Here is a 14464-nt window from a genome sequence, read left to right on the forward strand (position 1 = left end):
GAGAATGCGAACCCGCAACCTTCAGATTGCGAGTCACACGCCTTAACCAACCTGGCCATGCCGGGCCTAATCATCAGTGAACCTAATATTATAAAAGTATAAAAACGTTCAAAATAAAAAATAAGGAAGTGGAAATAAGAAATAAGGAAGTTGAAATAAGAAATGAGGAAGTAAAAATAAGGAATAAGGAAGTAGAAATAAGAAATAAAGAAGTGGAAGTAAGAAATGAGGAAGTAAAAATAAGGAAGTAGAAATGAGAGTGTCGAAAAGGAAGTAAACAAGAAAGGAATGGACGGAATAACATTACAACACTTGATGATTTTTGACACAGCGCAATCTCAAAGTGGGTGTGGCCATCATGTGCTGTAATGTTATTTCGTCCGTTCTTACCTGATTTCCTTATTGTTTTGGTGCTTCTATTTTCTGTTTTCTCATAACATTTTTTGTTGCTAAGTTTTGAGAGTAACTCGGCTCCAGGCTCATCCTTTTTGTGGTTTCTCTTAGAGCTATCTCTCGCCATTTTTTTGGTTATTGCTGATAGCTTTGCTATAATTTTTCTTTCATCTATCCATGGTGACAGCCTTCATACTTCTGGATTAATGGCGAAGTCTTGTTTCACGTATCCAGTTATACTGTTTCTGACCTTATTTCTGTTCTAGTAATAATATTCTCTTCCCTGAGGCAAACACTTTTGAATGTTTGTTTGTTTTGGAATTTCGCACAAAGGAACTCGAGGGCTATCTGTGCTAGCCGTCCCTAATTTAGCAGCGTAAGACTAGAGGAAAGGCAGCTAGTCATCACCACCCAGCGCCAACTCTTGGGCTACTCTTTTACCAACGAATAGTGGGATTGACCGTCACATTATAACGCCCCCACGGCTGGGAGGGCGAGCATGTTTGGCGCGACTCGGGCGCGAACCCGCGACCCTCAGATTATGAACCGCACGCCTTAACGCGCTAGGCCATGCCAGGCCCAACACTTTTGAAGGTTATCAGCATAAGAGTTTCTACCTTTCTCTCGTTTTGTTTCTTTGAAAGGCATATTTTTTTAAAAAATCGCATTGTTTCCAGTTCAACCTTATTTGTCAATAGGAGATAGTTAGCCTGAAAACAATGCAAAGGTAAATTATAAAACTTATTGTTTTTGTTTTCATTCCAGAACACTCGAGAAAAACGTATCAGACTTCGACAGTGGCAGCACTCGTTCTTACGTAGGAGACTCCATAGTAGCTGTCTGGAATAGTCATAAACTTGGTATTTCATAGTATGTACCTATAATAATATAAGAATATGATATTTCATTTCTGGCGGATACAGAAGTATCCAGGACCTGTTCAGTCATGCTGTGTATTGGGTTCTCAGAAGGAAGTCACCACTTTGGCCAGTAAAGTTAAACTACACTGTGGTTAGATCGTGTGAACTAGATTTTAATAACTTTCTCTTAGTACTGACACTCATAAAATGAAGATAATTATCTCAGTTTATGGTTCAGGTACTGTTATTTAAGGAGGAAACTTTCTTGGAATTAAGAACCAGTTTCATATTTGCAACAGAAGCATAGTTCTAGAAAATAAAACGCATCCAGTACTGACTAGATCAGGCCAAAGAAAAGCGAGTTGCAATGTAGCTAGTGTCATTGCAATTGTGCCACTTCTGAAAGCAAATTCACGGCTTCCACATCACATGATGTCACTGGAAAGGAATTGCACTATCAACGTGTACTCATTACAGAAACAGGAACCAAATGAATTATTCGTGCAATATAATTATGTGTTTATAAGACAAAGTAGCTGATGAGGTTGGGTAACAATCATACATGATCACATGGAAGCAAGTGGAACATGCATGATAAAACAAGTTTCTACACTTTCTTGGATAATTATGGATGTTTCCAACACTGAAATCGGTGGAACATTGAAGGGTGAGATAATACAACCATCAGAGAGTGTTAGGTTGTTCCTAGTAACTATTCTAAGAAAAAAGGACGAAACACCTAGATTATGTTAACTTCAGATAAGTGAAAACAGTAACATGTTTTTAATACTTTCTTTGCAATAAAGAGACAAATATCTGGACATATTGGAAAGTGCGTGTTGTTATATCATGGTAGATATAGCTTCTGATTATTGGCAGGTTGAACTGGCTAATATAAGCAGACCTAATATTAATTTGAGTATATGGGAAAGACTGAATGAATTCTGCGTTATTTCTTTCATCTGATATTTTTAAGTTACTGGTGGAATTTAAATCTTAACTTAGTGTATGAGTGTAATGTACTGAGATGCACATTCCAAGCAAGTGCAAGAACCTAATAATGATATCCTAGTAAAGACACAGACGTACCTTTCTCTGGAGCATGCTGGTCAAAGCGTCAGTGTTGGCTTACTCTTACAGAGTTGATTCTTTAATCTTCGATATTAAAATAAATGATATTACAACTGAAAATTTTTTTTTGTTACAGGATAGTAGATGACATGAAGCTAAATCCATGGGACATATGTAAATAACTCCTAAAATGCCAATGATGTATATAAAAAAAAAGAATATTCCTGGAAGATAGAATGTATGCAGGACTCATATATCACATAAATTACATAAACCAAGTAGCATAATTAATATTCGTAAATCATTGTTGTTGTTGTTTTGAATTAAGCACAAAGCTACACAATGGGCTATCTGCGCTCTGCCCACCACGGATATCGAAACCCGGTTTTTAGCGTTGTAAGTCCGCAGACTTACTGAGCCACTGGGGGGGATATTTGTAATCAACTTGAAAGATTAAATCGATAATCGAATTTAGTTGTAGAAACGATTATCGTCGGACACTGTCAGTTTATGCGCTTATACAGAAGAGCGCCCCGCTGGTACAGCGGTAAGTCTACGTATTTACAACGCTAAAATCAGGGGTTCGATTCCTTTCGTTAGCCTCAGCAGATATCCCGATGTGGCTTTGCTATAAGGAAACACACATGCTTATAGAAGAAAAAATATAATTTTACACTGACTGCCTGTTGTTTATCCACGCATGTTTAAAGAGCACTAAATTAATTTTTATATGTAAAATAAACTTGATATTGGATATGTTGGGTGATTGTTTGAGATCTATAAAAACAAAATTGTTGTGATAACAAGGCTAGTCTGCGAAGATATCTCTCAATAACCGAACACCAGTAAAACCTAAATTGCCTTGTTGCTGTTCTTCCATGTGCTTGTTATGTGCTACTAAAGTTCTGCTTGTTTCAGATATGTGAAGATTCTACCTTCAACGACCCTTTTTATAATATTACAGAATGAAGGAAATGGGTGTTTGTTATAAGATAATTTTAATACAGATAGAATGGGAAAAAGTTTTGAATTTCGTGCAAATCTATTCGAGAGGTATATGTGCTAGCCGTTCCTAATTTAGTAGTGAAAGATGAGAGAAAACGCAGGTAATCATCACCCTATAACTGAAAGGTTTGGTGTGACAGGAATTCGAACGCGCGACCTTCAGATTGCGAGGAAGGCGACATAACCACATATTCATACCGGGATCATGCGAACGAAAAAGAGAATGTTAGCTTTTAAATGTAAACACACGGGCTGTTATTTTAATCAGACCATATGTGACTTAGTGCTTAGAGGGCCAGGTTGTGGAGAGAAGTCTAAGTTTCGAGATGTGATACCGACAATCACGATCCGCACATTATAAATGTATTTGTTTGTTTGTTTCAAATTTCTCGCAAAGCTACACAAGGGCTATCTGCGCTAGCCGTCCCTAATTTAACAGTGTAAGACTAGAGAGAAGCCAGCTAGTCATCACCACCCACCGCCAACTCTTTGACCAACGAATAGTTGGATTGACCGTCACATTTTAACGCCCTCACGGCTGAAATGGCGAGCATGTTTGTTGTGACAGGAATTCGACTCCGCGACCCTCAGATTACGAATCGAACGCTTTAACCCACCTGGGCATGCCAAGTCTTTTTTCAAAGGAAACTAGTTTTCTAATTATACAAGTAAATAATTCTATTCTCAGTAGGTCTTTTGCCGCCCTTTATATTGTATATATTCGAACAAGAAATAATTTACTTGGGTGTGCCTTAATTGTAACTGACGGGGCTGCGGACTGGTCGGTCCAAGGTTAGCGCCGCAACTTCGGTGAACATATTCTGCTCGACAGACGCGTTATAAGACTGACAATCGATCACGCTGGAAAAGGCCCATTTTGTTAATGATTTACTGCCTTCCATGTGTTCAGTAGTCGAAAATTAGGAACGGGAGAAACTAAACAATAGGGCTGTAATCTGACCATTTAGGATAATAGTGCCGAAGGTGCAGTTTATTCACAAACATTGAAATATATCTGAGTGAGAAATGAATCAGAATAAATAATAAATTCGTTTATTAACTAATCAACAGATTGTTGTTTTTTTTAATTTTGAGCAAAGCCACACGAGGGCTAACAGAGCTAAATGTCACCTAATTTAGCAGTGAAACGTTAGAAGGAAAGTAGTCAGTTATCGCCACCTACTGACATTCTTGGGCTACTCTTACCAAGAACTGATGAGATTTATCGTCACATAGTAACGCTCATCACTGCTGAAAAAGTGAGTACATTTGATGTAATGGGATTTGAAACCGAGACCCTCAGATTAGGAGTCGAACGCACTAACCACCTGGCCATACCGGGATCTACCCCGTACACGGATATAGTATATTAATATTATCACGACTCATATTCATCACAAAGTAGCTGTCTTTTAATCAAACACGACTCATTCGAACGAACTCCTTCTGTATACCATAATTCTGTCAATTCTGAAATTCAAGAATGTGTGCAAAAAGCGCGTGTGTTTTCTTGTGTTTTTTTATTGCAAAGCCACATCAGGCTATCTATCTGTTGCTATCTCCACCAAGAGGAATGGAACCCCGATTTTAACATTGTAAATCCAAAGAGTTATCGCCGTTCAGCTGACGAACTTGTAAGAATCGATATATAATTTGAACTAAAGTAATCTGTGAAAATTTATTGAATAGATTTTCAGTGTCAGGCTGTTTCATGCCCCTTGTAATAAATAGAGTCTTTACATTGGAGCCTTCAGTAATATTTATCTTTCTGCTACAGTATAAGAGAAAATCGCGCGTTCAAAAATGTTCACAAAGACTATTTGTATGACGTGGGACTCTTTTTCTCACGGGCTCGGCATGGCCAGATGGTTAGAGCACTCTACTCATAATCTGAGAGTCGCAAGTTCGAATCTCCGTCCCACCAAACAGGCTCGTCTCTTAGCTGTTGAAGCGTTGTAATGTGACTGTCAATCTCACTATTCGTTGGTAGAAAAATACTCCAAGAAATGGCGGTGGATGGTGATGACTGGCTAAGATTTCTCTAATGTTTCGCTGCTAAATAAGGTGGCAAACCTTGGATTTGAACGTTGTGAGTCTATAGACGTATCGCTTTCTCACCTGTGGAATCTCATGGAAAGAATTACATACTTGCAACTAAAATGCATTATACAATATTTTATAAAGTTATAAACTCAACAATTCTCAACTAACTGCAGCTATCGAACTTGGACACATATAATTATGAAGAGCTGAAAACAATTGGTTTTTGATTTGAGTGTTGTTGCTTGAATTTGAAATATTCTTTTTTACCTCATTCGGCATGTTCAACAAATCTGATGTTAGGCATGTTCAACAAATCTGATGCTATTTTGTTTCGGAGATGTTGATGATTTTTGACTGCAGCGTCGCACGTGATTATGTAGCTTTTTTGGAAAGGTAAATCAACATAAAGGCACACGTTAAGGGGTCGTGTAGCCACAAACAGAAAATAAACAAACCCTGCTACAAAAGTGAAAGCTAAACGAGTTTCCCACTTCTGTAGTTGAAACTATGGTATTCTAAACTTTCGCGTATTTTTAGCGATGTACTGTGCTGGACATTTTACTCAAATATCAAATTTGTAAAGCAATTCACTAACAAATGTCCCCCAGTGGCTCAGCGGTATGTCTGCGGACTTACAACGCTAAAAACCGGGTATCGATACCCGTGGTGGGCAGAGTACAGATAACCCATTGTGTAGCTTTGTGCCTAATCCAAAACAACATATCTTGGAAAATCTCTGGACTTCAGTCCTTTGTTACTAATGTTTTTCCCAATACAGATTCCTCGAATATGAAACCATTTTAATTTCATTTCAATGAGTTGTTTGTTGAGAAAATAATTTCAAGTAACAGGAACATCCTCAGAAAGCTTCCATGTGCTTATTAGGTTAATTCATCTTAAATTACCGCGCATCTCAGGTTTGACATCTTTAAATCCTAATATAAACTTTTAAATGCTTTTGGAAGATTATAAATGATAAAAGACTTGAACATGTGCCAATACAATGATAGAATGAAAGACTTGAACATGTGCCAATACAATGATAGAATGACGAGAATAAAAAATTACCCTTAATGGTAATACGTTGGCCAAGTTTCCTCGAGCTATTCTTGATGTCAAAATGTTTGATATAACCCTTAATATCATCTGCAACTTACACGCACTACTCTTATTCCTTTGTTTATAGCCAAAGAAAATTTTCTCAAACTGGTCATATTATTATGATGCGTGGTTACATTGTGAAGTGACATTTCTTATCCATTCCCATATATCATGTAACCATTCTGGTCTAATGTTCTCCAATACATGATCCTACTGTACCGTACAATAATATGATGATACTTAGAGTAAATGTTAAAACTTCCTATATCACTGTATTTTGTATTTAGAGCCAAATCTCAACTGTTAAATATATTCGTCTCGTTTTTCATAAATAAACGCATTTTGTCCCTAAAGTTCCATAGATAATTCATATGAATCTGGATTTACTATCTTTGAGATTTCAACCACAAACACTTACAGGTTTCACGTATTAAAACACATACAAATTAGAAGTGTAAAAATCTAAGTTTTTAATAAAGCTCTTGACTAAGTTTCTTCCTACGTTAGAGAGTCATTACAGTTGAAAGCGTTAAAATATGAAAAATAAGAAGTGTAAAACTGTGTAAAGATTTTGTTTAACTATTGACAGGATTATATAGTTAATTAGAGAGTTACGACAGTCTAACAAACGTTTTCACAACTTACCTTTAGCTTCGTAAAAAGTATTTCTTGCGACTACAACTAGAAACTACGAGGGCTGAAGTTCGAAGTTTGACTGTGTGGGTATTTGGGTATTGATGTTGTTAAATACCCAGGAGGGTCAGGTACATTTGACCTCTTCCTCCCTCCCGAACGATTATAGCGTCTGTCTTTAGGGTTTTTTTTTTTGTTTTTTTTTAAAGCTTTGGGCCAGAGTAAAAGTATAACATCATACTCAGGTCCATTTCAGGGCTCAGTCCATGCATGGACGAACAAGAAGTTTTTTGTTGTTTTTTTTCCATTTAATTTTTTTTTTTGTATTTTCATATATATATTTTTTTTTTGTATTTTTTCTCCTTTTTCTTGATTGAGAGAATGCTACTACTACTTGTAGTAACACAAACACTCACACAGAAAAGAAAGTAATAATAATTATTATTATTCAATACTTGAATAATAATTCAAAAGAGAAGAAAATAAAAATAATAATAATGATTAAAAAAAGAAAATAATAATTATAAAAAATAAAAGAAACAAGGACTAAGTGTCTAGTGCATAGTGGCCAGCTTGTGTTACATTTCTTAAATATATGTTAAAGGGAGAGGTATTTAGTACCATTTACATCATGTACGTGATATCTGTCGAGATCACACATTAAGTCATTTTGTGCCAATTCTTATTGAAATATTTTAGAGAATTATGCAAGAGTCTTTCAGCTATTGTATCTATGTTTGCATACTTGTGCATGAATGTGGTTGAGGTGCTACGTGGTACTTTGTATGCTGAAGTTAGTACAGAATTTTGTATACGTTGAAGTTTCTGTACATGTGTGGGTGCTATGTTAATCCAGGCAGGTGATGCATATTCTATTGTTGGTCTAATGTACGTTTTGTAGATTTTAAGTATGTTGTCTGGTGATGTTCCTTGGATTTTACCTGAAAGACTTCTTGCATAGTTTGCTCTTTTCCAGATTCGTATCAGTACATTTTTAATATGTGGTAGCCACGTTAATTTTGAGTCATAGGTTAGACCTAGAAATTTAGCAGAAGTAGCAGTCAGTAAAAGTGATCCATTCATATAGAGTTTTGGTGGATCTTTTTTCAGCTTATTCAGTCTGCTGAATACTATGACTTGGGTTTTTGGAATATTAATTTTGATTCTGTATTTCTGGCAGTATTCTTCGATGTTATTTAGGACTGGTTGTAGGTTCGTTGCTGCTATTGACGGAGTGGGGCACTTTTCCAGACTGCTACATCGTCAGCGAACTGTGATGCATAACCTAAATTTAGGTCCGACAGAGGCATATTACTCACGTACATGATAAATAATATAGGGCTAACAACCCCTCCTGCGGGACTCCTGCTTCGGGTGAAAAGGACCCTGAGTGGGCCCCATTTACATTTACTTTACACATTCTGTTATCCAGGAAGTTGGACAGCCAGCGAATAGTTTCCTGGGGTAATGCCATTTCAAGCAATCTATGTCTTAAGCCGTTATGCCACACTGTGTCAAATGCTTTCTCAATGTCGAGAAAGCAAGCTACAGTGCATTCTTTTTTGTTGAAGCTGTCGGTAATTGATTCTGTAAGTCGAATCAGGTGGTCTGTAGTTTGGCGGTTTTTCGAAATCCGTTTTGAATTTCTGGTAATTTTGAATTTTCTTCTAAGTAAACTGACAGACGATTACTAATTATCCTCTCTAATACTTTGCCAATACAACTGGTTAAGCTAATCGGGCGGTAGTTGTTTGGTTTATTCGCTGACTTTCCTTCTTTCTGGAACATTAATATTATTGCTTCCTTCCAAGAAACGGGGATATATCCAGCTGATAGTGAGAGATTAAATAACGCTGTTAGGTGTTCATATAATCTCTGAGTGCCTTGTTTTAGGAGGATAGCTTGAATACCATCTTCTCCAGGAGCTTTGTTTTTTGTGTTTTTAATAGCAGTTACTACTTCTGTAACAGTGATATGTTTTACCAGTTGATGAGTGCTCCAGTCTTTTTTTTTTCTTGGTGTGTAATATTGTTGACTGGAAATTTAGGTGTAAAATGCTTCTGTTTTGGTCAATAAAGTTTGTGACTGTATTATAAAAGTATCTGTTCATGTCTGGTTCATGATGTGTTTTGAACGTGTTTTCTAGGTGTTTTTTAAATATCTCGGCTTTTTCTGTGTTAGTGTATGCTGTTTCTCCATCCAGTTCCAGTGGTGGATATACTGTGTTTGTTGTTCCTGTGTTTGTAAATCTTTTCAAATGTGTCCAGAATTGTTTAGGATCAGTTTTATGATTTAGATCGGAACAGAAGGTGTCCCAGTTTTCTTGTTTCTGTTGTCTGATTAAGTTTCGTATTTTATTTCTTATTGTGTTTATCTGAGTTTTAAGTGTGGGGTTGCGATTTTGAATGTACTGTCTGCGGAGTATACGTCTGTTTTTAATTAAGTGTATTATATCTTTATGTGGTTGCCATGAATGAGTTGTTGTGAAGTGTTTTTGTTTCGGTATCGAACTGTTGGCTGCATGTTTTAGACACTCAGAGATGATTTGAATTGCGCGGCTCCAGTTGGTTCCAGGGGAATCCGCTTGGTGTCGCTAGGTTTGCACAGATCAGCTGATTACGACGCCATTTCTCGATTGCAGATATCTTCATTTGTGTATTAGCTACGCGGTTTTAAGTGAAGTGCGATTTTTTCGTTTGGCGGATTTCAGAATAAATGACTTGAAGGAGCAACGACTTGCTGTGAAATTTTGTGTTAAACTTGGAAAATTTGCGACTGAAACTTTTGCTATGCTTAACACGGCTTACGGTGATGTTGCTATGAAGCGTACGGCATGTTTCAAGTGGCATGAACGTTTTAAGGATGGTCGACAGTCCATTGAAGATGATGAGCGTCCTGGACGTCCTTCCACGTCAACTGACGACCCACACGTCGACAAAATCAACACCCTGGTGCGGGCAAATCGACGTCTGACTGTCAGGGAACTTGCTGAAGAGTGTGGTATATCAGTTGAATCTTGTTACGAGATTTTGACCGAAACATTGAAGATGCACCGCGTTGCTGCGAAATTCAGCCCTCAGAACTCGTGAGTTTTTGGCCAAACACACGATCACTGTTCTTCCCCACCTCACATGACCTTGCTCCTTGCGATTTTTTCTTGTTCCCCAAACTCAAAGGACCCTTGAAAGGAAGAAGATTTGAGACGATTCCCGAGATTAAGGCAAATGCGGCGAAGGAGCTGGAGGACATTACAAAAGAAGCGTACCAGGACTGTTTCAACAAGTGGAAACACCGTTGGGATGAGTACTTTGAAGGGGTCCCAAACCTGTAACTTCTAAATAAAGTACATTTTGTTTTATGACGTCAGTTCGCGTATTTTTTGAACAGACCTCGTAAGAAATGCTAGCACTACAGCATTATCAACCAAAGTAAAACAATGTTGAATACGAAGCAGAAACATTAAGTCTTTGCGCTTGTTTTTTTACCACTATTTCGTCCCTGATGATGGATCTTCACCAAATTTGGCAAGAAAATGTTTTGAGTCCATGCGGAAATACTCGCAGTTTCACTTTTTGTTTTTGTTGTTTTCTTGGGCGCCTTTTAAAATTACAAACATATTTTGCATGTCGTCAGATAACCTTTCATTAATCATGAATTTACATAACTTTCGTCCAGACGACGAGTACTCCAGCTAACATTTAATATATTGACAAGTATTTGTCAATATTTCCATGTTGTAGCAACGCTTTTCAGGTTTTATTAGATCTTTTAAACCTACTTCATTTACGATATAAACAAAATAAAACACTGGGTGTAATTACTTTTAATAGATGGCGCTACAGTATCTGGAAATTATTACTATTACTCGAAACATGATTCAGAAATGTAATCTTAAATCTTTAATTTCGTTTAGAGAATCTGTTTATTAACGCATCACAGCCTTAATTTTAGTTTGCGCATATATTAAACTATATCTATGTTAGTTATGACTTATGACATAATAAAGACTAAAAAAAAGCAGAAGTCCAAATAAACAATTCACAGTTTTTGTCGTACTCTGGAGAAGTGGCAAGGGATGTCTACACTTTTGGAAGAAGAACTGAAATGAAAATATTTGAACCAAAATAATACCATGCAATACCTTGGCAAACACAGAATCTTTTACGGAATATTGTGTTTGTTACAAAATACTGAAAAGAAAGATACCGGTTTTCTAAACAATGTTTGTTTGTTTGTTTTTTTGAATTTCGCACAAAGCTACTCGAGGGCTATCTGCACTAGCAACCCCTAATTTAGCAGTGTGAGACTAGAAAGAAAGCAGCTAGTCATCACAACCCACCACCAACTCTTGGGCTACTCTTTTACCAACGAATAGTGAGATTGACCGTAACATTATAACGCCCCCACGGCTGAAAGGGCGAGCATGTTTGGCGCGACGGGGATGAGAACCCGCGACCTTCAGATTATGAGTCACACGCCTTAACACTTTCTAAACAAACAAAAAACATTAATTCGGCAGATTGCAGAAGGTTAAATTAATAAACTTTATACAGTAACTTTCTAACTTGTGTCTAGTAAAAACTGTTATTAGAACACAATAACTATATTCAATGAAAGAAAGATCACCTTTGGTTCTGATCTTGAAGGCGAAATTATATTATGATGACATCACTAAAATTATAAGATTGTCTATGTATAGGGTCGTTATTGTTGGATTCAATATAAAACAGAAGGGATTTAGATGTTTATTTTTAGTTTCTGTAAAATTAAGCGCAGAGCTACATAATAAACTACCTCTGTTCTGGAGTCCGCAGACATACTGCTGTGCTACTGGGGACAAAGGGATTTAGAGCAAAGCCTCAATGGGTTACTTACTATCGAACTCCGGATTTTAGCAATGTAAGCCCGTATACTCACCACTGTCTCAGCCAGTCTACAAGCCGATTCATTAAGAGATATTTAAGCATGATTTCAACGAAGGAAATACCCATAACTTTGTGTCTCTTACAACAACTTAAGTAAATATAATAAAAACAAACCAACACGTAGTGTGTTTAACTTTGTGTCTCTTACAGCAACTTAAGTAAATATAATAAAAACAAACCAACACGCAGTGTGTTTAACTTTGTGTCTCTTACAACAACTTAAGTAAATATAATAAAAACAAACCAACACGCAGTGTATTTAACTTTGTGTCTCTTACAACAACTTAAGTAAATATAATAAAAACAAACCAACACGCAGTGTATTTAACTTTGTGTCTCTTACAACAACTTAAGTAAATATAATTAAAACAAACCAACACGCAGTGTGTTTAACTTTGTGTCTCTTACAACAACTTAAGTAAATATAATTAAAACAAACCAACACGCAGTGTATTTAACTTTGTGTCTCTTACAACAACTTAAGTAAATATAATAAAAACAAACCAACACGCAGTGTATTTAACTTTGTGTCTCTTACAACAACTTAAGTAAATATAATTAAAACAAACCAACACGCAGTGTGTTTAACTTTGTGTCTCTTACAACAACTTAAGTAAATATAATTAAAACAAACCAACACGCAGTGTATTTAACTTTGTGTCTCTTACAACAACTTAAGTAAATATAATAAAACAAACCAACACGCAGTGTGTTTAACTTTGTGTCTCTTACAACAATTTAAGTAAATATAATAAAAACAGACAAACACGCAGTGTGTTTCCAAACAGATAAATAATTTTTCTAAATATCAAAGAGCCGTCGAACTGAGTACTGATCATCTCACGGATTGTTGTCTCGCAGAAGGTAGAAGATAGTCCTTTTACTGCTCTTTCCTGTGCTCTTCTCTTTGTGTGCTGTTATATTGATTTATCCATATCATGCTTATCCTAGCTACACCATACGGTACTTTGTTTACGAGCACGTTCACTCCATCTGAATGTCAATGAAGTTTTTCTATAGTGGCCATTGTTCCCTTACTAGTAATAGTTGCATTGTTTTCTGATATCCATCAGGGGCCCAACCATTACGAATGTCTGTGTGAGTCAGTCACAAATATTATGTTTATATTGTTAATATAATACAATATTATAGTGGTGTTATTATAACTATTACTGTGAAAAGTGAATATGCATAATGATAGATAATCTCATACGTGAAATTTTTAAACTTAATGAAAATCTCAACGTTTTATAAACTCTGATTTTTTAAGCTTTTTGTTTATACTGTTTAAGTTGTACCTCGTGAACGCACCGCTAAACATATTTTCATATTATTTTTGTTCGCAATTAAAAGAATGTGATTAAAATATTAATATTTATTCATAAAACACGAAAAAATAGACTAAGGACTACTTCTTTCAAGAAAGATTCTCTGTAAAAAAGCATGGTGCTGGAACACAACATTTGACAGCGGAGCAACACCACTTTGATATATTGTATCTAGATTTACTGGAATTAGTTTTCAACGCTCATCAGAAGACATCGTAGCGCTTAATCTGTTTGGCAGTTTGCTTCATTAAATCTACGTACGATATATCAACTGATGTAATCCTGTCTAAAAGTCTGTTTTCGCCGTTTTATTTATATATCACACGTGAAAAACGAGACTTTGCAAAAATTTCATGAAGGTCTTTTACGTGCGTTACAATTAACAATGATGATAATAACGCCAATTTATTTTGCTTAACTTTAAAGTAAATTACATGTACATGAATCCATCATCTTAACACTGTTAACTATGTACAGTGCTTTCTGGAGTATTTTATGACCTACACGATCGAAGATTACATAGAATGAAGCCACTGGTGTTAGTGAAAAATGTGTTTTTATTTTAAATTTGGTTAAATATTAGTTAAAACCGAATGTCATGTATTAATATCCTATATTTTAGTTTCATCTTTCATTCATTGTGAGTCCCATGACCCAGTTATTTATTTTTATTAGCCAAAGATTTATCCATAGAAGAATATAAAAAAATTTAATCCTCAACACTTACTCATCTCAAAGCATTTGTCGAAGAAAGTGTATTTATTAAATAACACTTGTTAACAGATGTTTTGTGTCTCAGGGAAAACAACTAAACCTTCTCACGTATAAGAAAAAAATTACGAAATTGTATTTGGTTTCTTTTCAATATATACACATATATTGTTGCAGAGGTTCGTAAGATAAAATTCACGTTTAATATAGGTAATGCACATATTACTGACATTATAATTCGCGGGTTCGAATACCCGTCGCACCAAACATGCTCTGAACTTTCCCATCTTATTGTAGAACGTAAAAGCAAATTTAGTCACTACATTGGTTTGCTTGTACTTTTTTTTTTTTAATATAATCGAGAAACTGTTTGATAAAAGACTGTTTAGCTCGT

The sequence above is a fragment of the Tachypleus tridentatus genome, chromosome 12, assembly GCF_004210375.1.
Source record: "Tachypleus tridentatus isolate NWPU-2018 chromosome 12, ASM421037v1, whole genome shotgun sequence".
NCBI lineage: Eukaryota > Metazoa > Arthropoda > Merostomata > Xiphosura > Limulidae > Tachypleus > Tachypleus tridentatus.